At 45.0% G+C, this 26,172-nt stretch overlaps 1 protein-coding gene across 1 annotated transcript in view; it reads right to left on the bottom strand.

Annotated features, from left to right (window-relative positions):
* The window catches only part of DDX59 (DEAD-box helicase 59), an 83,565-nt gene that overhangs the window by 47,794 nt on the left and 9,599 nt on the right, over positions 1-26,172 (bottom strand). The window contains exon 2 of the mRNA XM_058668979.1: positions 25,257-25,314. The gene's annotated coding sequence lies outside the window, so the exon portion shown is untranslated. The remainder of the gene's footprint in view (positions 1-25,256; positions 25,315-26,172) is intronic.

Here is a 26,172-nt window from a genome sequence, read left to right on the forward strand (position 1 = left end):
AAGTGCATTTCTAATTTGAATTTTACCAGGTATTCTTATTAAAATGAGAATGAAGGCTATTGGGTTCATATTAAAGCTCACTTGGGAAAACAAAACTCAAGAAGATAAAAGGTCTATAAAATTTAGGGCAGGCAGGATAAACTCCCATTTGCGATACCTGTACCACATGTCACATATCAGTCTCTGGGATCAAGTCCTGCCTCCACTTCAATTCTACTTTCTGTTAATGTACACGCTGGAAGGCAGCAGCTAGAAGGCAGGGTGACTGAGGTCCCTGTCACCCACGGGAGAGACCCAGTTTCCAACTTCTGGATTTGGAACTGTCTAGCCCTGACCAATGCAGACATTGGAGGAGTGAACCAGTAGAAGGAAGATCTCTCTCTTTTTCTCTCGTTGTGTGTGCAATTTCACATGCATTTTGGCTTTCAAATAAATAAACAAATAAATAAATGTGGAAAATGTGATTAAAAGATAGGTTTATTTTAAAAAGTATATGAAAACCAAAAACAGGGCCTGGCGGCATGGCCTAGCGGCTAAAGTCCTCACCTTGAACGCCCCGGGATCCCATATGGGCGCCGGTTCTAATCCCGGCAGCTCCACTTCCCATCCAGCTCCCTGCTTGTGGCCTGGGAAGGCAGTCAAGGACGGCCCAAAGCTTTGGGACCCTGCACCCGCGTGGGAGACCCGGAAGAGGTTCCTGGTTCCCAGCTTTGGATCGGCACGCACCGACCGTTGCGGCTCACTTGGGGAGTGAATCATCCGACGGAAGATCTTCCTCTCTGTCTCTTCTCTCTGTATATCTGACTTTGTAATAAAATGAATAAATCTTAAAAAAAAAAAAAAAGAAAACCAAAAACAGTAGAAGGAAACTTGGATTACAAGATAGCAGAATTCAACCATAAGGCAACTGCAATTAAATTCCTGTGACCTTGGCAGAGGTCCAGACAATTGATCCAGTGGAATGCATGAGTCCAGAGCAGATGTCAAGGCACATATGAACTTCACCCAAGACAAAAGTGGTATTTCCATTTGGGAAAAAAGAATAATTTCTGAACATATTGGGCTGGCATGATTGCTCATGCATCTGGAAAAAAAATACAGGCAGACTATGTCACCATAAATAAGTTAAAGGAATAACCAGGCAGCGATATATGAATTGAGAGTGAAGATCTTCCCAGTTAAATAAGAATATACAGAGCCCGGTGCAATGGCTCAATTGGCTAATCTTCCCCTTAGAAGTGCCAGGAGCCTAAGTGGGCACTAGCTTATGTTCTGGCTGCCCTGTTTCCCACCCAGCTCCCTGCTTGTGGCCTGGGAAAGCAGTAGAGGATGGGCCGAAGCTTTGGAATCCTGCACTCACGTGGGAGACCTGGAAGAAGTTCCTGGTTCCTGGCTTCGGATCAGCTCAGTTCCAGCCACTGTGGCCATTTAAGAAGTGAAGCAGTGGGTGCAAGATCTTTCTCTCTGTCTTTGCATCTCTCTGTAAATATGCCTTTCCAATAAAAATAAATAAATCTAATTTAAAAAAAGAATATACAGGTGTTGGTTTTAAAAAAGACATTATTTGGAAATATACACATTTAAAAACTTAGACATCAAACAATTTGAAAATAGGGTAAGAAAATATTTATAACGTTTAGGATTAGATAAGGACTTATTCTGTAATATACAAAGGACTCGAACACATGGACAGGCGAAAGCCCTTGACACTCTCTCTTCCCCCACCAAGGGACAGAGGACACTCATTCAGGAAGGGCAAGTCAATGTGGCCAAGAAACATAGGCAAAGTGCTCAGATCCCTTGCCAGGAGCTGCATGTTAATGGAACAAGAAAATGATCCTTCTGGTCATCAGATTGTTACATTTAAAAGAAGTGGCAACACCAATTTCTGACTAGGAATGGGAGAAGGAATTTGTCACAGACATATTCGGTGGAAGACAATGAATGGGGAAGGAACCTCTCAATTTACAACTCACATTCAAACTACATAGTCTTCAACCCAGCAATCCTGCTGCAAATCTGTTTCCTAGAGATAAACGACCCTAGGGTATACACATGCGGAAGTTAACTGCAGCTCCTTTCCTAACGGAAACAAAGGGAGTAGCCACTGAGCGGGCAAGGGGTGAACACATCCCACTGCTGCCACACTGTGAGCTGCTCCTGGTGTGCCGCCATGAAGAAGAACCCAGTCGCATTCTTTCAGTCAACAAGCGGGCTTTATTGTTAGCTATTTTCACTCTTTCCAATCCAGGCTCTTTTCAGTTTGCCACCACAAGCCAAAACTCCAGACCCAGCGAGCCAACACAGGAAGTTTTATTCTAGCAGGGATGATGGCTGCAGGGATGGGAAAGGAGGCAGAGAAAGAGAGAGTGAGAAAGACGTTTTCTGCCATAGTGGCAGGAGGGGGCTCCAAGGGAAGAGGGGACAGGGAGAGCAAGGAGGGTGGCATGCACCTGGGAGTGTGCCTGATGGGTTAGTTGATAGGGCGTGGGGGAGCCACAAGGGACTGGTACATGTGGTGGTGGGTGGGTACTGGGGCAGGCGCTGTAAAGGACAGGTGTGTGGTTAGGGCCCTCAGGTACGGTGCCACGAGGTTACAATGGATTGGCAAGAACAGGGTTACGAAAGTGTAGCAAATCGGTGGAGAACAGGGTTGTGAGGTTACAGTGTTGTACCCAGATTTTGAGAGCCCCAGAAAATCATCAGGAGTCTGAAGTCAATGCAAACACATAAGGGCGTTTATTCAGACTAACCTAGGATCCCAACCATCACCCCACCCCAGCGGCACTGGGGGAGGGGTAGCACCTGAATCAGCAGCAGCAGCAAAAAGGGCAAAAAAGGGGGCAGAAAAAAAGGGCTGAGATTCAACAGCGCAGGGTTTTCACACATATCAGGTCAGTTCCATAAAATTATGGTCAGTTTATCTGTTAACTTTTAAAAAGAGCAAGTTGGCAGGCTTCTATTGGTGGGTTTGAAGCAAGCAACTTTCACATAGCACAAACTGGTAGGCTATAGGGCAGTGAGGAGTCTTATCTAACCCCCCCGGGGTCTCCTCCGTGAGGAATGTTCTGCCTAAGTGACCTGCTAGGTGTCACATAGACTGTCAGGCCTGGAGTTCACTCAGCCCCAAGCCAAGCAAGTAAGGCAGAAATCACAAAAGCAGAAAAAAACCTAGGTTCTTCAACAGCGGATTGGCAGACAACAAAATTTGAACCCAAAGCATGCACGGATCTTAAGCCGAGACCTTGGGGAAGTAGATATTTAAAATGATGTCAAGTCCAAAATGGCAGGGGTCTTCAGGGCCAATGAGACACTCCTCACATTTACTGCATGAGAAAACTCAGGTGTGAGACCAGTGCATGTAAAATCATCTCATTTAAAAAAATATTTTTCTTGGAAAGTCAGATTTACAGAGAGGAGGAGAGACAGAGAGGAAGATCTTCTATCCATAGATTCACTCCCCAAGTGGCCACAACAGCTGGAGCTGAACCAATCTGAAGCCAGGACTCAGGACCCTCTTCTGCGTCTTCCACACGGGTGCAGGGTCCCAAAGCTTTGAGTCGTCCTCTACTGCTTTCCCAGGCCACAGGCAGGGAGCTGGATGGGAAGCAGGGTCTCTGTGTCACGAACTGGTGCCCATATGGGATCCCAGCACATGCAAGGCAAGAATTTAAGGCACTAGGCTATGGTACTGGGCCCAAATCAACTCATTTTTATAAAATAAGCAATGGTTTTTAAATCTACATTAGGAGAAAAAATGAAAATAGTCATCTCACTGCTCTTATACAGAGGTAACAGAGGAAGTAGAAAGAAGGAAAAGGGAGAGAGAAAATGTAAAAGACAGAGATGATAAAATATATCTAAATAGAAAGATAGGAGATAAGATAGATGATAGATAAAAAGACAGATGTATACATATAGATAAATAGATATAGATACACAGATGAATAAAATGGAAAGATTAAACAAACCAAAAATAGCTTTGTGTATACTGATGGAACTTTCCTGTGTAATATGAGAGACCATATACAGTATAAAGAAATTAGAAAAATACTACTACACATCTGTTTCTATTAATTTGCATCATGTGAAGAGTAAAATGAAAATATAAGTTGAGATGCATGGATTGAGGGAGATACTTGTAAGACAAGACACAGTATGAAATCTTGAACTATAAGTGTATAAAGTATGACTATGTCTATAATGACACAAATCCCCAGTGCATCTGAATATGTATTTGCATAATTGTTAACAAAGTCCTAACACCAATTGCCTGAAAGATGGTATTAGAGTAGGTAGAAGAAGAGGAGATGATTCACTTTTTTTTAAAAGATTTATTTATTTTTATTACAAAATCAGATATATAGAGAGAGGAGGAGAGACAGAGAGGAAGATCTTTCATCCAATGATTCACTCCCCAAGTGAACGCAATGGCTCATGCTGCGCTGATCCGATGCCAGGAACCAGGAACCTCTTCCAGGTCTCCCAAATGGGTGCAGAGTCCCAAGGCTTTGGGCCGTCCTCGACTGCTTTTCCAGACCACAAGCAGGGAGCTGGATGGAAAGTAGAGCTGCCGGGATTAGAACCGATGCCCATATGGGATCCCGGGGCGTTCAAGGTGAGGACTTTCGCTGCTAGGCCACGCCGCCGGGCCCCAAGAGATGATTCACTTTTGTTTGTCCCATGTTATTCACTTATTAGAAGTGTAGGGTACTGCTCTAATATTCAAGAAATCAATGAAAGAAGTAGACACTATGGCATAGTGTGTTAAGCCACCAGTTGGGATGCCTACATGCCCTATCGGAATGCCTGCTGGAGTGATTACTGCTCCCATTCTGATCCAGCTTCCTGCAGATGTGTTTCAGGAGGGAGCAGGCGATGGCTCAATAGCTTGAGCCCTGCTACTCACACTGGAGATCTGACTGCAGTTCTAGGCTCCTGGCTTCAGCCTGGCCCAGGCCTGGGTGTTGGGTGCATTTGAGGATGAGCCAGTAGCTGCAAGATTGATTGCTGTTTCTTGCTCTCATTCTTCCTTTCTCTCTTCAAAGTAGACAAAATATGTAATGATTTTAAACAAAGAAATCAAAGCATCATTTTAAACAATCAAGTCCAAGTTTCTCTTGGGATGCCTCGAATGGCTGCACTATGTGCAAGAGGCACACACATCACATAGGAATATGCTAAGGTTCATGTTGGAGACAGCAGGCAAGCATTATTGGCTGAAAGTGGACCTGCTTTAAGGAACAGAGCTAGAAGAGAAAAGTAATAACCGAATTTGAGTGCATAAATATTTTTAAACTCATTTTGGAGAAATATGAGATGACTGATAGCAAAGCACCACAGCCATCTCTAAGGCAGAGGGGATAAGAGGTTGACTCAGCAAAGCTGGGAACATAGTGCTGTCCACAACACCGACAGACACCCGGCATCCGTGAGCACCACCACCTGCCACAGCACCCGGCAGGAAGGACGGTTTGCAGGGCACATGGAAAAATCACCAGAGTTCCAGGCAAACTGCAAAACAGAACTACATGGATTCCCTTCTCTAGCTTCCTTTTTTAAATTATTATTTTGTTTTGATAATCTTTACATAGTTGATTAGGGCACAAAGGGTCAAGGGCCACAGGAAAGTGGGTAAGACCACTGTTTCCACATTTTTCCCCTGTATCTGGGGTAAGTGGGGAGATAAAGGGAGAAGCCCCATTCAGCCTCCCACCCATCCCAGGGTCCCCGATGTGAGGCATGCTCCGAAGGCACCACTCAAGTTCTCCAGCTTCCTCTTCCTCACACCCCCAGAACCCATGTCATAGGAAAGGTACTTTATTATCAGTGTAAGTGACCAAGCTATGGAGAATGGATGACAAATGTCCCTGTATTCAAAAAGGAGAAACAGATTTATACCAAGACAGCTTTAAGATGACCAAATCAAAGCTTTGGTGTTCAGCACCATGACCCATTCCTAATTTTTGCAAAAGATTTGTTAATGTGATTTTTGAGAATGAGTAGAAAGTCTTACAACTTTCCTTCCCTCCCACCAGGAAATCAAAGGAAGAGGTCTCATTTGGAAAGAGTACAAATGATTCGCTTTACAAACGGGTGCTATTTAAAGGTCAAGACATTGGTATCTCATTTTGTAGCTGGAAGCTGGATTTCTTGCAACCACAACATAACATGGAAGTGTTTTGGTGGGAGTGAATGTCTGTGGGACTGGGGTCACCCAGGATGCAAGCAAGACCAGTATATCTACTTGTCCTCTAGAACACCCACAGGTTAAGGAGCCCAGCTATAGCTGCTTGTGGAAGCAGAGCAAAGAAAAATGGCAACAGTGGGTACAGTTAGCCCTCCCGTCCATTTCCAGGGTACAGATGTGCACTTTTCTTGTGGGCTCGAGTGGGCACCATGGTGAGTAGGAGAGAAAGGACTGCCCTGAAATGCCCTGCCCAAAGCATTGTCTGAGTTAGAGGATCCCAATGGAGCGAGGATGTGGGTAACACTCCAGGGGATTCAGCTGGTCCGAGCCAGGGCACAGGGCTGTGTTTTGACAGCCTGCAGGAGTCCAAAGCCCTCAGTTACGTGTTGTGTGTAAGAGCCAGCACTGGGATGCTGGCTGATCATCAGGTTGCCAAAAAGAAACTACAACTGTAAGGAACAACCTTTTCCTCTTTTCCTCCAGTCCTTTCTCCATCACTGTCCCCAGGCTGAAGAGATCGAGGTTAAAGGGATAGAGGGAGGGAATAGGTTGGGCCCTCACCCTCTGCTGGTCCCCAAACCACAAATCTGGCCTGAACTAACGTCAAGAAAGAAGCTCCCAATAGGAAGAAAGATTGGAATGCTAATTTAGATTTAGTGGAAAATCCTAAAATTGCCCTAAAAATATCAAAGAGTGAGTAAGGGATGAAGAAGAGAAATCTCAAAGTGTATTCAAAAAAGAAGGAAGAGATGGTAAAGAAAAATTGCTTCCCAGGGTCTGGTATTCTGGCAAAGCAGGTAAAGTTACTGCCAGCAATGCTGACATCCCAAATGAGCACTGGTTCAGGTCCTGGCTGCTCCACTTCCTATCCTGTTAACAGCCTGGGAAAAGCATCGAAAGATGGCCCAACTGTTTAGGACTCTATCACCCACCTGGGAGACCTAGATGAAGTTCCTGGCTTTAGCCTGGCCACTGCGGTTATCTGGGGAGTGAAGAGTGAATCAGGGCCCAGCGGCGTGGCCTAGTGGCTAAAGTCCTCGCCTTGAACGAACTGGGATCCCATATGGGCGCCGGTTCTAATCCCGGCAGCTCCACTTCCTATCCAGCTCCCTGCTTGTGGCCTGGGAAGGCAGTCGAGGACGGCCCAATGCTTTGGGACCCTGCACCCGCATGGGAGACCTGGAAGAGGTTCCTAGTTCCTGGCATCGGATTGGCGCGCACCGGCCCGTTGCGGCTCACTTGGGGAGTGAAACATCGGATGGAAGATCTTCCTATCTGTCTCTCCTCCTTTCTGTATATCCGGTTTTCCAATAATAATAAAATCTTTAAAAAAAAAAAAAAGAGTGAATCAATAGATAGATGAGCTCATTCTGTCTCCCTCTCTGACTGTCTCTCTCCCTATCTCTCTCTCTCTTTGTAACTCTGACTTTCAAAATAAATCAATCTTTTTAAAAAAATTTCTTATTAGGGCCCGGCGCGACAGCGTAATGGTTAAGGTCCTCACCTTGAATGTACCGGGATCCCATGTGGATGCTGGTTCTAATGCCGGCAGCTCCACTTCCCATCCAGCTCCCTGCTTGTGGCCTGGGAAAGCAGTCAAGGATGGCCCAAAGCTTTGGGACCCTGCACCCTGCGTCGGAGAACCGGAAAGAAGTTCCTGGCTCCTGGTTTCAGATTGGAGCAGCACTGGTTGTTGCGGCCATTTGGGGAGTGAATCATGGGATGGAAGATCTTCCTCTCTGTCTCTCCTCCTCTCTGTACATCTGCCTTTCCAATAAAATAAATAAATCTTTAAAATAAATAAATAAAAATTTCTTATTACACTAACCAAATTCAGCCCATTCAGTAGGTAGGTTTTATCCATCAAATTTTGTCTCTTCATTCATGGCCTCGATGCCTGGCCCATACATACACTTCAGGGCTCTAACTTAATTTTCCTTCCATTCCAATCCAACATTATGTAAGACTCCACACACCCACAGCATTTCCTTCCCATTGAAATGCTTTGCTGGTTCCTTTCTGTCTGCCTTTGCTCCAGCATTCTTTGAAGGCTTTCCCTTCAAGTTCCAACTCCTTCCCAAAGCCAAACGAGCCAGTCCACGTTCTGAAGAACCATTCCTTCCATATCACAGATTGGCAAGGAAGAGAAATAGTCCTGCCCCAAGACCACAGTGACTCAATTTGGAAAATGTGCTCATCAAACATTTAGCTTTTCTCCCTTATGTAGTTACTTATTTTCATGTTTATGCCTATGTCTCCTTGAGGGCTGTGCTTTTGTTGCTATCATTCTCACTGTTCTCCAGACTTAGCACACATAGTAGATTTAGATAGAAGTGTGCTACTGCTGGTTTTGTGGCTGATGACCTATGCAGTCTTGCCTTTTTCCTTTCCTATAGTTCTTGCAAACCTCTCTCCAGTAGTTACTGCCCTTACGTTTCCCTCTCAGTGCCGTAGACATCAACACCATGGGTTAACCATGTAACCAGTGATCTGTGGACCAGAATTCTAAGCAGGTCTTGTGTTACTTTCTCTTCAAAATGGGAACAATAATTTTCCTCTGCATAATCACTAAGCTTATTAGCAGAATCAAATGAGATGATGTGAACTGGGTTGCTCTGCAAAGCTGATTATGTATCATTAGCAGTTTGCAAGATCATTTCTGGAGAGACACAGAAATAACTTATCTAAAAGGATAGTGGTTTTTCAAAGGATATTTTCTTTTATATTCTTGTCAACTTAGAAATCCAGATTCTAGTCTCTTAGAAATATGATGACTGGGCCATGAATCAATTATGATTCATTTCGAGAATTTAAGCAGTGTGAATAAAGCCTCACACTCAGGCCCCGCTGTCTCTAAAGCTGGAAAATGACACCCTCATTTCCATTTCCTGACTCTCCATTAGTCACAGGGACGACTCCTGACACCCTGTTTCAGTAGTATGAGGCTGCTTGTGTTTTACAAAGTCAACTTCAGCGCTCAGAGAAAGCAACAAGTCCGATTTCATCTATGTAACCACCATTGAATGAAGAAGACTGAGAGACGATATCCTTGTCTGGGGAGGGGGCAACTTGCCACATACATTCTCTGCCTAATTCAGTCAAGCAAGCCCAGGTATGGCACTGTCTAGGTGATCTGTTGTCATTTCAAGTACAGATAAGTCAGCCATCCTCCATGTTCCCCAAATTGCCGAAAATCAGAACTATCATACATCTCATGTTTTTGTCTCCTGCAATGTGCAGTCCTGGGCTCTGACCTCAAATAGGACCTTGGGAGAGCAAAAATCAGGCATGAAGTCAGCACTGCCCAGGATGCAGGTGAGGAGCAACCGGGAGTCTGAATCAACAGCGCAGTGAATGAGTCTTGGAAGCAAGCTAGATCAAAAGAAAGGTTTGTCAATAACACAAACAAAAAGAAATAATGAGGGTACCAAAGAAATGATCTGTAGTAGCGTGGGCCAGGTGGGGCTACAGATGCCGATCAGAGGTTAGGATGTCACCTGAGGCAGACAGAACATTTTATAATGTGCCCATTTCTGAGCATCATTAGTTATCGCCTCCAGAGTAGACTGCCTGGGGCCACGGGTGGCAGCTGCCTCTTACACAACCCACTCCTGAGTAGAGCTCTGATTATCTAAGGAATTCTACAGTACCACGGAAAAGTCAGCTTAAGAAACAAACAAAGACAAGTGCTCACTCACTGTCTCATTCATTGGAGGTGCATAGATCATATGTCAGCCTCTGTTCTATGCTCCTGGGATTTAAACGTGAACAACACACACAGAGGAAAGCTACAAACTACAAGCAGAGTAAATAAATAAACTCAACAGCATTTAAGATTCTGGGTACTATGGAAAGACATCACAGCAGGTGGAGGGTCTTGGATCAAGAGTAGGAAGAACTTGCCGTTTTAAGCTGAGTATTCACCTAGAAGGTGACACTTGAGTCAAGCCTCGAGGGAGGTGAAAGGTTGCTGTGTGGACCTGTAGGGGCAGGCAAGGCAAATAGCCGGTCTCTGAGTCAGTGGCACACCTGGTGTGTCGGAAGAGTGGCAAGGAGGTCAGTGTGGTTAAAGTAAGGGGGTGAAGGGACAAAATCAGATGGGAAAAGAAGGAGAGGGTGACAGGTGGTCTTGGGCCTCCTAGGTCTTTTTAGAAAGACTGGCTTTTGGTCTCCAGCACATGGGGAATTGTCAGAGGGCTTGCAGCAGAGGATGGAGGTGATCCAATTAGAGCATTCAACAAGATGGCTTTCTTTGAATGTTGTGTTCAGAAGACACTGCAGGACAACAAGGATGGAGGCAGAGACCACTTTTGTCGAATCTAGAGGGTGAGAACCATGATCAGTACATGTGATGAATGAAATACAATCCTCTGTTCCTGTGAGCACCTGGGTATTAGAGCTATATTGATGTCCTTTCTTTGTATCGAGTGGGGGCTAATGCACTACAGTGCCCAGAGGACATAACTACTTTCCGTATGTTTTTGACAGCCCGGGAGCCTGATGAGACAAGCAGTCCTGGATTTGTTCATGCAGCCTCACTCTCATTTTGTTCAGTTAGGGTGATTTTGCAAATTTTTTTCATATAAATAAATCCAATCAGAAGAGCCTTTTACTTTAGTAAGCATTCTGATGTGGGTTTTTGAAAAGATGGCCTAGGGCCCGGTGGCGTGGCCTAGCAGCTAAAGTCCTCGCCTTGAAAGCCCCGGGATCCCATATGGGAGTCGGTTCTAATCCCGGCAGCTCCACTTCCCATCCAGCTCCCTGCTTGTGGCCTGGGAAAGCAGGTGAGGACTGTCCAAAGCTTTGGGACACTGCACCCGCATGGGAGACCCGGAAGAGGTTCCAGGTTCCCGGCATCGGATCGGCACGCACCGGCCGTTGCGGCTCACTTGGGGAGTGAATCATCGGATGGAAGATCTTCTCTCTGTCTCTCCTCCTCTCTGTATATCTGACTGTAATAAAATAAATAAAATCTTTCAAAAAAAAAAAAGAAAAGAAAAGAAAAGAAAAGATGGCCTAGGGGCCCAGCACGGTAGCCTAGTGATCCCATAGCTTGCAAACCTGAGATCCCATATCCACCCCGGTTTGTTTCTCAGCTGCTCAGCTTCCTTTCCAGCTCCCTGCTTGTGGCCTGGGAAAGCAGTGGAGGACGGCCCAAAGCCTTGAGACCCTGCACCCACGTGGGAGACCTGGAAGAAGCTCCTGGCTTTAGATGGGCTCAAATTAGCTCAGCTCCAGCCATTGCAGCCACTTGGGAAGTGAACGAGGAGATGGAAGATCTTTCTTTCTCTGTCTCTCCTTCACTTCTTATATCTGTTTTTCCAATAAAAAAATACATCTTTTTTAAAAAAGATAAAATATGAAAATGTAAAAAAAGATGGCCAAGGAGTAGGCACTGTGGCACAGTGCATTAAACCACAACTTGCAGGCTCGGCAGCGTGGCCTAGTGGCTAAGGTCCTCGCCTTGATCCCATATGGCCGCTGGTTCTAATCCCGGCAGCTCCACTTCCTCTCTGTCTCTCCTCCTCTCAGTATATCTGACTTTGTAATAAAAAAAAACAAAAACAAAACAAAAAAAAAACCAACACAACTTGCAACCTAGCGTCCCACAAGGGGGTCCCAATTTAGTTCCAGTTACTTTGCTTCTGATCCAACTCCTACTCATGTTTCTGGGAGGCCGTAGGGGACTACGTGCTGCTTGGGTCCTTGGGTCCTTGCCACCATGTGGGAAAAGACAGAGTTCCTGGTTTCCAGCTCCAGCCTGGCCCAGCTCCAGCTACAGTGGCTATTTGGGGAGTAGATCATTGGATAAACTCTTTCTCCCCATTGCTCTACCTTGCAAACAAACAAAAACCAAAAAACAAAACAAAAAACAAATCTTTAAAAATATGTATGGGAATTGGGGCCTGGCATTGTAGCCTAGTGGCTAAAGTCCTTGCCTTGCACACGCTGGGATCCCATATGAGTGCTGGTTCTAATCCTGGCAGTTCCAGTTCCCTTCCAGCTCCCTGCTTGTGGCCTTGGAATGGAGTCGAGGATGGCCCAAAGCCTTGGGACCCTGCACCTTTGTGGGAGATCCAAAAGAAGCTCCTGGCTCCTGGCTTCGGATCAGCTCAGCTCCAGCCACTGTAATCACTTTGTGACTCTCCTTCTCTCCATAAATCTGACTTCCCAATAAAACAAATAAATCAAGGCGTTAGATGTGAGATCAACTGTGTGCATATCTCTGTCTGCTCTGGTGTACCAGGCCAGTGTGAAGCAAACACACATCATGCAGGGCTGAAGCTAGTGATGACTCGGGTTCTTCTGTAACACTGGATTCTGGGTAGGACCAGTGTTACAGCTCAGTGAGTTAAACGGCTGTCTACACCACTAGCATCCAAAACGGGAGCCAGTTCAAGCCTGGCTGTTCCACTTCCAGCTCTCTGCTAACGCACCTAGAAAAGCAGCAGCAGATGGCCCAAGTGCTTAGTGCTGTTCACCCACATGGGAGACCCAGATGAAGCTCCTGTCTCCTGGCTTTAACCTAGCACAACTCCAGCAGATATGACCGCTTGGGGAGTAAATCACTAAAAGGAAGATCTCTGTCCCTCCTATTATGTAACTCCATAATTCTTTTAAAATTCTTATTTTAGCTTTTTTTTTAAATATATATATTTTTAAAGATTTATTCATTTTATTACAGCCAGATATGCACAGAGGAGGAGAGACAGAGAGGAAGATCTTCCATCCGATGATTCACTCCCCAAGTGAGCCGCAATGGGCCGATGCGCGCCGATCCGAAGCTGCGAACCAGGAACCTCTTCCGGGTCTCCCATGCGGGTGCAGTGTTCCAATGCATTGGGCCGTCCTCAACTGCTTTCCCAGGCCACAGGCAGGGAGCTGGATGGGAAGTGGAGCTGCCGGGATTAGAACCGACTCCCATATGAGATCCCAGGGCTTTGAAGGCGAGGATTTTAGCCGCTAGGCCACGCCGCCGGGCCCTATTTTAGCTTTTTTGAAAGTCACAGACAAAGTGTGTGTCCGAACAAGAGATCCGTCATCTATTGGTTCATTCCCCAAACGTCCCAACAGCCAAAGGCTGGGCCAGACTGAAGTCAAAAGCCAGGCGCTCAATCCAGGCCTTCCATATGGGTGGCAGGGCCCAACTCCTGGAGTCATCACTCCTGCCTTCCAGGGTGCACATGGGTGGGAAGCTGAATCAGAAGCAGAGCCAAGACCAGAATGCAAACACAGTACATGACATAGGCAAGCCAAGAGGTGTCTTACACAGCTGCCATGCTGTGAGTGATGTTCTGACACAGTGAATACCCACGCTAAGGGAGGCTGCCAGACACCAGCACTGACAAAGTGCTTCTGTCATTCAGAACTAGTGACTATCTTGCATTTGAGGGTTAGGATTAAAATATTTTATTAACTCCTGAATTTTTGGTGACTGATTTTGCTACTAATACATGTAATGAAATACCAATTATAATAAATTCAATTGTTCACTCCCAAAGTAGCCGCAATGGCTGGAGCTGAGATGATCTAAAGCCAGGAACCAGGAGCCTCTTCCAGGTCTCCCAGGTGGGTGCAGAGTCCCAAGGCTTTGGGCCATCCTTTATTGCTTTTCTAGGCCATAGAAGGAGAGACAAAGATCTGTCCACTGGTTCACTCCCCAATGTAGCCACAACGACTGGAGCTGAGATGATCCAAAGCCAGGATCCAGGAGCTTCTTCCAGGTCTCCCACGTGGGTGCAGGGTCCTAAGGCTTTGAACCATCCTCTAATGCTTTCCCAGGCCACAAGCAGGGAGCTGGAAGGGAAGTGCAACATCCAGGACATGACCTGGTGCCCATAAGGGATCCTGGTATCATGTGCAAGGATTTAGCCACTGAACTATTGCACCGGGCCCAATGCTCTTAATTATCAAAATACGTGTGCACAATTTATCTCACTACTAACTGCCTACCTTGGAGAATTTCTTTTCTCAGAACTTTCGTGATTAACTATGCCACATAGGAACCTGACTCAACATTTTTTAAAAATGTATTTATTTGAAAGACAGAGTGACAGGGAGAGACACAGAGAGATCTTCCATTCCATAGTCCACTCCCCAAATGGTCACAATGGCTAGGGCTGGTCTGGGTGGGAGCCAGAACTCCATCTGGTCTTGCCACATGGATGGCAGGGGCCCATATAATTAGGCCATCTTCTGCTATGTTCCTGGGCACATTGGCAGGGAACTAGATTAGAAGCAGAGCAGCCAGGACTCTAACTGGCACTCCGACATGGGATGCTGACATAGCAAGCTATGACTTAACCTCCTATGTAACAACACCAGCACCTGACTCAAAATTTGAATAAAAATCATCAAGATACTTTATCCAATTGTTGCCAATTTAGAGTTATTAAAGTCTTGCTGCTCCAGCAGGTAGGTCTGGAAGATATAACTTCCTCACATTGAGAAACGTTTAGCAGTAATAAAAGCTTGATGCAGCAATCCACAGAAACAGGAATCTTTTCAACATACCTCAGGTGCCTGTGGCATTCAATCAAAACATGCAGGGCCTGGTCTCCTAAGGGTTAACTCCACAGCTTAGCTTGTTTCTAAGAGGTAACAGGATGGGCAATCTTGGCCTGATACATTTAGCCCCTGGCTTGACCTCAAGTTCCCTCTTCCCTGCTTCTGCTTTTACAAGATGTCCCCCAGGGGATCTTAGGAGTTGCTGAGCATTGGAAAAATACTTGGAGGAACTAGGCAGAGTATAAAAAGGCAGGCCAACTTCAAATAAACGGCATTCTCTTTACAAGAGTGACCCACTGCGTGTTGTCTTTTTTTTTCCCATTGGGCCGTCCTCGTCTGCTTTCCCAGGCCACAAGCAGGGAGCTGGATGGGAAGTGGAGCTGCCGGGATTAGAACCGGCTCCCATATGGGATCCCGGGGCTTTCAAGGCGAGGACTTTAGCCGCTAGGCCACGCTGCCGGGCCCGTGTTGTCTTTTTTGTAACCCTAGTCCCTCCGCTCAGCTCAGGGTACACGGCTACGCGGGCGTTGCTGACCAAAAAAAAAAATTTTTTTTTTCACTTAACTAGTGAAAAGTGTTTGATGTTTCTACTTCCTGGAATACAAAATGTCAAATCCTATACATCTGTTTTTTCAAATACACTTTCTCTTTAAATACGCTGTCAGGAAAGTATGTGTACAATGAAAATGCACCGCTCACTGAACGTGCTCACAGGTGTGTTTGGAAACGCACCTGGCAGACGTCTCTAGCAACAAGGAGCCCGATGACCCTTGCAGCCCTACCTGTGCTGAGGACATGCTTCCCTTGGGCTTACCAGTCAGTGCTGAGCACAGCGAAGAAGCTGAGGCAGATCCATCCCTGGGAGACTAGGGCTTCCCAACGGCTGACTCTAATGGGAGGACCCCCCACTTGCTGGCTGACTCCTCCTCAGACTCCCAGGCGGTTAAAGATGCTCTCATGTACCCTGTCTTCCCTCTCTCCTCTGTGCCAAGTTCCCATGTGACCACTCTGCCAGCCTCCGCAGCTCTCAACATCTTCTCTGAGGCATACCCCCTCACACAGTCCTTACACATTTTCATTCTGATTTGGTAGCTGTTTCTTAGAAAAATCAGACTAACACATGAACAAATCCTACAGCAAGTCCCAGATAACAGGCAAGATATTACCAGTGTCTTGAAATGTCTTGAAATACCTCCTTGTACCTCTTCCTACAATTTATTCCCTCACCAGGTTTCACTCAATGGTAACCCTTAGCTTCATTCTTAGTTTTATGTATTAGTTCTCCATGGTTTGAAGCTTTGCACACATGGCTCATACAGAAAATACTCTTTTATGTCTTCTTTAATGCACATCATGCTTATGATATTCATCTACACAGTCATATATGGCAGTAGTTCTGATAGATTTTTATGTTTTATCCTTCTACATCTTAATAAGCATCCTGATCTGTCACACCAGGGTCACCATGAATGTCCTTCACTGAGTCTCAAATAAACAATGTCTACTTAGGAACCATAGGCTCCAAAGAATTCATTACCCAAGAAGTGCCCTGTTACATAAATCTTATGTATTTAATTCCTTGTTAGCTTTAAAATGAAATCATATTGACCTCTATATTTAAATGCATGTGTAAATTCTTTGATGATGGGTGGCGGTGGGTGTTAGGATGGGGCTTCAACTAGAAATAAGCTCTTTAAAAAAGGCTTTATATTCTATAAATGCAAAGATTCACAATGTAGCATGGTGTCAGCAGACTTGAGCCCCTTGAGCATACTAAAAATACTCTTACAACTTAAAAAGTGACCCCTTAATGGGTCATCTTGGTTACTTTACAGGATTCGTTTCGTTTGACCCCTTTACACCACTGAAAACTAGAGTAAATACATTTGGCCTGAAGCTGCTTCGTAGCAAACTGTGACCTAACTTCAGAGCATATTCCAGTAGGAATCTCAGTGAATCATAGAGAACTTCAGTGAATCATAAGCTGCCAGCTGATACGATCAGGCTGCTCTAGTAGGTCACCTCCCTTGTCAGCCATAAATCCTGCCTTCCCACAATGCAGCCCAGAGTAGGGAACCCTACCCTCTCTGTTCCCCTCACCCTGTGCCCCTTGGATCCCACAGCACAATCCTGTGAGAAGGAGGACTGTATCTGGAGCTGACAGCCAGGGCCTTGATTTGTGTGACAAAGCGGTACATTCCAGAAAATGGTAGGAAGATGAGGATGTCAGGATGGGAAAGGATTAAGAGGGGTGTGTGGCTTAGCCTTCATAAAGATGGCTGTTTCAGCTAGAGCATCTTGAAGATCTGAGCAGTGAAGGCCTGGGCTCTTCCTGCCAGGGGGTGGGGAAGCAGGGCCTGGCACAACGCTTGCTTGTCTACCCTCTGACCCTGTGTGGTTTGGAGTTATCATCGATAGCCTGTGTAAAGAATTATGCAAACAAGCAGCAGAGTCCAGTGTTTGCTCACCTGGGATAAAGGAGGGGTTTCTCCCTCTATCCTGACTGACCAGTAGCACGGGAGGCATTCACTCAGAAACCAAGGACGCTCCAGCTGCTGGGACTCTTGCTCCCAGTGCTTCCCAAGGTACTCAGTGAGGCAACACTTGAGCTGTCCACTGTTTTTGTAAAATTAGAACAAGCTGAATGTATTTGGTATCTGGTGTGTGTACGTGTGTGTTAGTAGAGTTTCCCCACCACCTGTAAAATTATAAAAGCATCAAGTGATGTAAAACCCACATCGGATACATTCTGAAAACACCTCCATTGTGAAAATGGAATTGTGAGGAAATGGGAACCGAAATTAAGAAACAAAATGTTAATCCCTGAAAATATTTCGAAGAGGATGGTATACAGACACATTTCTTTGAGACAAAAATCAAATGAAAATAACAGAAACCTTCTCCCCCATGTGGGCTCATGCAGAGTGACTAATGACATCATCATCCAGCGAATCCCTTCAAGGCCCTCTTCCTCTACCTGCTTCCCTCTGATTGGTCCCAAAGTCTCATCCATTCTACACTCTACACTTGTTTCCTTTGTTCTGTCTCTAAAGGGCTGGCAGTAGTCAGAGCTAATGTAAGCACTCATCATTTTCCTTCATGTCACTGCACTGACCTGAAACCTTGTCTTCTTTTCAGAATCAATGCCTTGGTATTCCATTCCCTGATCAGATGTCTGTTTCTAATACAGTCCTGCCACAAGAAATACCTGATTGTGTGACCCCTTGCTTAACTATGTTCAGTGGCTTTCATTACCCACAGCTCAGCTTCCCTGGCCATTCTTCCAAAGAGATCACACTTTGGCACATACCAGGGTTTCCCATGAATGCTGCATGTAGAGGCCATTGCATAATTTGAAATTCATTGTCTACTTATAACCTAGGGAAGGAAGAAGTCATTTAAAATCAAGCAGTGCCTTCTGAAATTGCTTCACTGGGGCAGAAGAGTGAAAACAGTGTGACACCAGTGAAAATAAGAGAATGACAGAGGAGGTGAATGAGCCTAGAGGTGGGCAGAGGGACCGAGAGAGAGGAATACTAAGCAAGCTGGAGGAGGTAGAAACTTGAGAAAAAAGGGGACAAATTCAAGGGGACACAAGCACAAGACCAGCAAGAGTGGGAAAAATACTGAACAGATGATTCTATAATATAGAAACTATTTTAAAAAGTAGACTTGGATGCTTAAAATGATTTTGTTTTCTTGAATTTTACAATGACTAATGTCTTCTTTGACAATGACAATCCTTATTTCACAATGAGGAATGCCGGAGTCCAGCTCCAACTGAGTTTGGAACTTGAAAAGGGTGCGTGAAGGGGCTCAAAGAGGAAGGAAACAGACCACTATAATTCCAGGATCATAATGGACAATGCAAGAAAGCTGTCCCCTTTATTTATACAGAAGCAATCACAAGCCCTGGCACAGACTTTTGACATCATGGTCAAATGGGTGTATCTAAGAATAATTCTGCCATTTGTTTCACCTAAAAACAATAGAAGTTCCTACTACAATTCTTATTCTACAACTCAATCTTGTATCACAAAGAAAAGGAGAACCTAAATATCAAGAATGAAACCCTAAATACAGGTCCTTTGATTAGCATAAGGTCAATGGGGACAGCCAAGACAGTATGAATAATAAAAGGCCCTTTTGCAAGACATTATTATTGACATTAACCTCCAAGTTCACACTGAGTAAAAGGCCAACTCCATAGTAGCAAACAATGTCTGAATGGATTAGAATTCTTCTTCAAGGTGTTCCAGTGTCCATGCAAAGGAAGGAGCTGCATTCAGGTGGTTGTAGAGACATCCACCGGGCCATGACATACAGCGGGAAGTTCCTTGCAGCCCTGCCTGCAATATGGAACAATACCCTACCTTCCTGTCGCCCCACATCCACTGCACGGACCCCAGCAGAGGAACTTGAGTCCCAGTTAACTAGGTTCTCCAGTGGAGCTGCAAGCAGAATTCACACCCTCTGAGGGCATCCTGAAGCCATAACTTTTCCACTGCACTGCACTGTTTAAGAACATGGGTGCTGAAGGAGTGCTGGGTGGAAGTGGGGTGCAAAAGGGAAACACAAGACACTCAGGACAGTAAAATCCAAAGGAATGCTGGTAGCATTCTGTTTTTAGGTATTTTAATTAATTTTAAAAAATATTTGTTTATTCAAGAGGCAGAGAGACAGAGAGAGGAAGAGAGAGCCCATCTGGTAGTTTACTTCCTAAGTGCTCACTGCAGAGCTGAGACCTCAGGCCAGATCTACCCCTTGGGTAGCAGGAAGCCAACCTTGAGTCACCACTCAGGCCTCGCAGTCTGAGTTAACAGGTAGCTGGAGCCATGTCAGGGTATCAAACCCGGATTCCCTGACACAAAATGCTGTTGTCTTAAGCACTTGGCAAAATGTCTGCCCTGTTTTTAGGGTTTTTTTTTTTTTGAAAGAGGCTCAAGGGATTGGCTTCTCTGCTTAAAGTATTTTAATTAATCGACAGGTGATATGGAAGACTGGCAGATGGAAATTTGAGTGAAAAATGTTAAGAACTATTATACAAATACATTCTCAGAGCATTTTTATTTCTGCTTTTCCAACAAAACATTCTCTGTCACACATTTCATGATATGTGGCAAAGGAAGTAATAGGAAAGAATCTTAATTAGGCCCTAAAACTAGTTGAGGGTCCATAAACAATTGTTACGCTGATTACTCTGATGCACCTGCCCATCTGTCTGATTTTTCTAGTTCAAAGGTGGTTATATGCATTAACAAAACATATGAACTAAACAGAATACAAGCCTATACCACATTGGTTGTGTCATAGGTTAAATAGGAAGCATTTTGTGTGTGTGTGTGTTATTTTTTTATGAAATATGTGTGTCAAAATAACATTCGGTCTGCAAGAAGTCCCTTGCCTGGCAGGAATCCAGGTGCACTCCCCTCATCTCTCTCCATGCCCTTGAGTTTTTCTGATGAAGTTCACTAGCAGCTCCAGCAGCCTTCTGTTTAGCTGGTAACAGACTCCAGCATCAAGTGACTAGCTGGACCCATGAATGTGTCTTTGTCTGAGCAGAGAGGTTGTCGGGGCACTGAGGCCCTGCCAAACACTTGCCATTTAAACCTCCCTGTGCTGAGATTTTTAACTTGTCTGGGACACTTTATTCATCACACAAATTCATGTCAAAGGATTACTCTTTACAAAGTCTGAAAAAACCAAGCATGCCAAGTAAAACAAATCAAACATTTTAGGTAGAGCCGGATTTTTTTTTTCTTTCGTAAATTGTGTTCTCATTTTATTTGTTTATTTATTTTTTGGTGTGTGCGGGGGAAGGATGCAGTGAGGCAAGTGGGCACTTCAATGAGACCTTTGATGAAAAACCAATCATACTCTGGGCGAGCATTTATTACATAATGTAGTTTTGGTTTCACTGAGAATCATAAGAACTGAGACATTGACTTGGAAAAAGTGTGTAGTTTATTTTCTTTTAGAGCATTTTCCTAAGAAAACATACCTGGGATCCCAAAGAATCAGTTGGGGGGAAAAAAATCTTGTAGGAAAAAAAAGCACTTAATGTTCCGAACTACAGTAACCAATATACTTTAAAAAAAAAATGACCAAAAAGACTCTGCACATTTTGGTTCAATTCTGTGAAATCTGAATCTACATTAACAGACTGCAGAACAGAAGGATAAACAAGGGCTCTGGGGTCAGGGAGCTCCTCTTCTGTGGGGCAGGACTGTCCCCTGCACTGTTCACCCCAGCCCTTTCTCCAGACCATGGAATATCTGATGTCACACAATGCAGTCCTTTGAATTATAACTGCTTTTTTACAGCTGGAGTAATGACCAGTGGAAATCATTCTTTTAAACTCAGTGCCACTTTCGATTTTTGCGGCTGGCAAAATTTAAAATTAAGGCAAGATCTTTTAAAAGCCTTTCAAAATTAATATTTATTATTATTGGAAGGGCAGATTAAAGGAGAGTAGGATCTTCCATCCGCTGGTTCACTCCCCAAGTGGACACAACAGCTAGAGCTGAGCCAATCCAGGTCTCCCACGCAGGTGCAGGTCCCAAGGCTTTGGGCTGCCCTTGACTGCTTTCCCAGGCCACAAGCAGGGAGCTGGATGGGAAGTGGAGCAGCTTAGGATACGAACCAGCATCCATATGGGATCCTGGCACGTGAAAGGCAAGGACTTTAGCCACTAGGCTACAATACGGGCCGAGCATCAGTTTTTCTTCTGTAATGTTGGTATCCATTTGGGGGAGCAGTAGGAGCTGAGTATGCAATGTGTAGGCTAAGCATTACTTCAAAGCTTTTCCATAATCAGCACATTTCAGAAGGATGGCTCTTTGTACAGTCTTGCTGTAATAAGGTCCCAATATCACACAATATTTGGAGGCTTTAATGCTTTCATCACCCGTCCTGACTCCACAAACTAACACACTAACTACCCACTTAAAAATTCAGTCAGAACTGTCTGATGAAAAACAGCTCACTGAGGACAAGAAATCACTTCAAGACAGAAAATGCATTACAGCTAATCCACGCCAGAGAGCCTGCTGGGATGTCTACTGGGGGGAAAAGTGTCAAAGACAAATGTTTTATTGATGTGAGCAACAGGAGTAAAGGAGCAAATGGAAAACCGAACTGTTACATGAACTACAAATACAGACTTAGTGTTTTATAAATATTACTTGAGTTCTAAGTGGAATGGACAATTCTGGAAGCAATCTTGCCACGCCAATGCAAACTTTCTGAAAAGCAGTGCAAATGGGCCTTGACTTTTGTGTTTTCAGCTGTTGGTCACATCTGTGTCAGCAAGTTTTGTACCTGACACAAGACACTCAGGGTTTGTGGACACATTCTTTACGTTCTCTTCATCAATTAAAAAAAAAATCAAATTTCTAACTTGACTATTTAAAAAATCACTGCTTTCACAATGCAGTTGGTTTTAAAGAAAATTGCTAATTCCTACACAGTTCATTTGAAATCCTGGAGGTGCCACCCACTATGAGTACAAAATGAGTGAACTGGCAGCTGGGGAACTGGCGGGGTGGGGTGGCCGTTGATGGGGTAGGAGCTATGTATAACCAGTGCAGTTCCTTTTCACCAAAAACACAGAATGGTTTTTACCTCACCTCCCGTTGTTATCTGAATGGGAAGACAAGGAGAAAGAGAACTGGGAGGGGAATAAGGGCAAGGACAGGAAGGAGAGGATGTGTGGAGGGCTGGAAGTCACAGAGGGCTTCTGCTCTGCCATTCAGGATGGAGAACAAACCACTGCCCAGGGGCCGCACCTAAGAAGTCTCTCAGCTCGTGGTCCTGTCCTCTTTATCAGTCATCTATTGTCACATAGCGCACTAACCCAAAACTAGCTCACATTGCGTCTGCGGGTGGAGAACCTAGGCCTGCTTCTGCTGAATCAGCGTGCCCCATGTCTCAGGCGACTGGGCTTGGCCGCTGGCTTCTGATGAGAGTTGCTTCCCATACGTTCATGTGTGCATGGCTCTCAACAGTCTCAGTTCGTGACCAAGGGGGCCTCCTCACTTCTCACAGACTGGGTGTGTGTCCTCCTGCAGCGTGTGAGCTGAGAGCCAAGCAGGGAGCTGCCATGCCCAGAGACTGGTTGACCGACACTGTCACTAATGCTTTCTTCCTGTTCGTTGGCGCTGATTCCCTTAATCCAACCCACACTCAAGGGATGAGGAATTAAGCTCCATTTATGAAGAGAATATCAAAGAAATTCTGGGTCTGGATCCTCGTTGTCAGGTGTCGGGTGGTAGCCCATGGCATCAACAGTTTTTTTTTCAGTCCCTCAATTTTTTTTTTTTTAAGATTTATATATTTTTATTGGGAAGGCATATCAGATTTACAGAGGTGAGAGAGAAAGATCTTCCATCCTAACTCTCCAAGATGCTGCAATGGCCGGAGCTAAGCCAATCCAAAGCCAACAGCCAGGAACTTCTTAGGTCTCCTATGTGGGTGCAGGATCCCAAAGCTTTGGGCCATCCTCTACTACTTTCCCAGGCCACACGCAGGGAGCTAGGTGGGAAGTGGAGCAGTTGGGACACAAATCAGCACTCATATGGGATGCTGGTGCTTGCAGAGTGAGGATTTAGCCCACTGAGCCACAGCACTGGGCCCAGTCCCTCAGTCTTGTATCCAGTCTCTAGTCTATGCACAAGGTGGGCATTTGGTGCAGCTGTTGCCCACCAACAGAGCACCTGGGCTTGAGTCCCAGTTCTGGCTCCAGCTTCTGGCTTCAGCTTCTGGCTTCCTGCTAATGTGTATCTGGGGAGGCAGCAGGTGGTGGCTACAGTGGTTGGCGCCCCTGCTAGTCACCTGGGAGACCTGGAGTGGATTCCTGCCTCCCAACTTCTTTCTGGCCCAGCTGCTGCACAGGTGGCATTTGGATGGTAAACCAGCAGATGGGAACTTTCTCCATCTGTCTCTCAAATAAACAAATAAAAATGAATCTTACAAAAATTTTCAAAGACAATGTGCCTGGTAAAAATTGTAAAAGATAAGAAGTTCTGCCTGAAATGTCACATCTTTTAAACAAAATTATAACTGTTACAAAGTGATTCAGGAAAGTCAGTTGTATTGAAAATAATAACTACAAATGAAGATGTGACAACAGCAGAAGTTCTTACAGTTAGAATTTGAAGGACAGGGGCCAGCACGCAGAACAGTGGGAAACGCCGCTGCCTGTGATGCTGGTATCCTATATGGGTACTGGTTTAAGTTCAGGCTGCTTAGCTTCCATTTCAATCGCCTGTTATTGGCCTGTGAAGAGCAGCAGCAGATGGCCCAACTGTTTGGGCCCATGCCACCCAGACAGGAGAACCAAAAGAAGCTTTTGGCTCGGGCCGAGCGTCACGTGGCCTAGCAGCTAAAGTCCTCACCTTGAACGCCCCGGGATCCCATATGGGCGCCGGTTCTAATCCCGGCAGCTCCACTTCCCATCCAGCTCCCTGCTTGTGGCCTGGGAAAAGCAGACGAGGACGGCCCAAGGCATTGGGACACTGCACCCGCGTGGGAGACCTGGAGGAGGTTCCAGGTTCCTGACTTCGGATTGGCGCACATCGACCTGTTGCGGCTCACTTGGGGAGTGAATCATCGGATGGAGGATCTTCCTCTCTGTCTCTCCTCCTCTCTGTATATCTGACTTTGTAATAAAATAAATAAATCTTAAAAAAGAAGCTTTTGGCTCCTGACTTCCACCTGGCTCAGCCCAGTGTGGCCATCTGGGGAGTGAACCAGCATACAAGATTTTTTTCTCTCTTTTCCTTGCACTGTCCACATTTTCCTCTTTCAGCAGTTCCTTTAAATGAATAAAGGAAATTGAAGTGGACAAAGATTTCACTAAATCAAATCTTTGCTGTGAATTTATATAGAAAAGAATTAACCTCAGTAAAAATATTTTCAGATCGCAAAAGAAACTGGAAAAAAAAAATGAAACTAGCCTAACTGCCAAAGAGAGAAAATATAATTAAAAATTAGACTAAATGGCACTCATTCTGCTTTTTTTCAATCCTTCATCCACTAGTCTACTTCTTCCCTTTTTAAAAAAAGATTTATTTATTTTTATTGGAAAGTTAGATCTACAGAGAGGAGGAGAGACAGAGAGGAACATTTTCCATCTGCTGGTTCACTCCCCCCGTGGCTGCAATGGCCAGAGCCCAGCCAATCCGAAACCAGGAGCCAGAAGCTTCTTCCGGGTCTCCCACACGGGTGCAGGGTCCCAAAGCTTTGGGTTGTCCTTGACTGCTTTCCCAGGCCACAAGCAGGGAGCTGGATGGGAAGTGGAGCCCATATGGGATCTCGGAACATGCAAGGCAAGGACTTTAGCCACTAGGTTACCATGTTAGGCCCATGGCACTCATTCTGAAAAACACTAACCTGAGAAGTAAGACTGTGTATATAACTCTGGTTAAAATGTTTCTGTGATCTGAGAACACAAAGTAAAAATGCTAGTGAGATTAAAGCAGTAAAGTCAAAGAATCTCTGGAAGCCAAAGCTTTGTGACAAACATACATTCACTCTGTCAGTGTGGTAATGTACTCACTTATAGAACACTTCAGCTGCAGCAGCGGTTGCAGGAAGGGCTTTCCAAAGGCTGACATCTAGAGCAGAAAGTAGAAAAGGAAATGCTGATGGACTTGGCTACAGAAAGACTGACACAACCCCAGGCAAAGAGAAGCAATAAACTTGGAAAAACAATTGCATCTGCTCAACGAAGAGTTGGTATTTTTCATATATATGTATAATTATATTTGTTTGACATAAAATAACATATTTAATTCAAATATGAAAATGCTAATAGAAAAATTAAAATATGCTCCCATATAGAAAATAGCAACTAAAGCTGTGAAAAAAAATCATTACTATTCCTAGTTAGAAATTAAAAATACAAAATAAAACAACAGAGGGGGCTAACATTGTGGCACAGTGGGTAAAGCTGCTGCCTGTGATACCAGCATCCCATATAACTGCCAGCTTGAGTCCAGATTCCCGGTAGCACACCTGGGGAAGCAGCAGAGGCTGGCCCAAGTGCATGGGAGATCCAGAAGAATCTTGGTGGTTTCTGCTTGGTACAGCGCTAGTCATTGAGGAGTTAGCCAGCAGAACTCTCCCTGCCTGTAAATAAACAAATCAATCTTAAAAAAATTTATATATATATGGAAGTAAGAAAAAGATGCTGTGACAGGGATTTGATTAAAATTTTAAAACTTATTTTATCCATACAGCAAAATTCTGCTATTCATTAAACTGGTGTTTTAGATGAAAATTTACTTACGAGGAATGTCAGAATACAAGGAATGTATAAGAATATTTTGTTAAAAATGAATGGAAGGGGCCCGGCGGCGTGGCCTAGCAGCTAGTCCTCGCCTTGCATATACTGGGATCCCATATGGGCACCGGTTCCAATCCCGGGAGCTCCACTTCCCATCTAGTTCCCTGCTTGTGGCCTGGGAAAGCAG

This window comes from Ochotona princeps, chromosome 10, assembly GCF_030435755.1.
Source record: "Ochotona princeps isolate mOchPri1 chromosome 10, mOchPri1.hap1, whole genome shotgun sequence".
NCBI classification, from domain to species: domain Eukaryota; kingdom Metazoa; phylum Chordata; class Mammalia; order Lagomorpha; family Ochotonidae; genus Ochotona; species Ochotona princeps.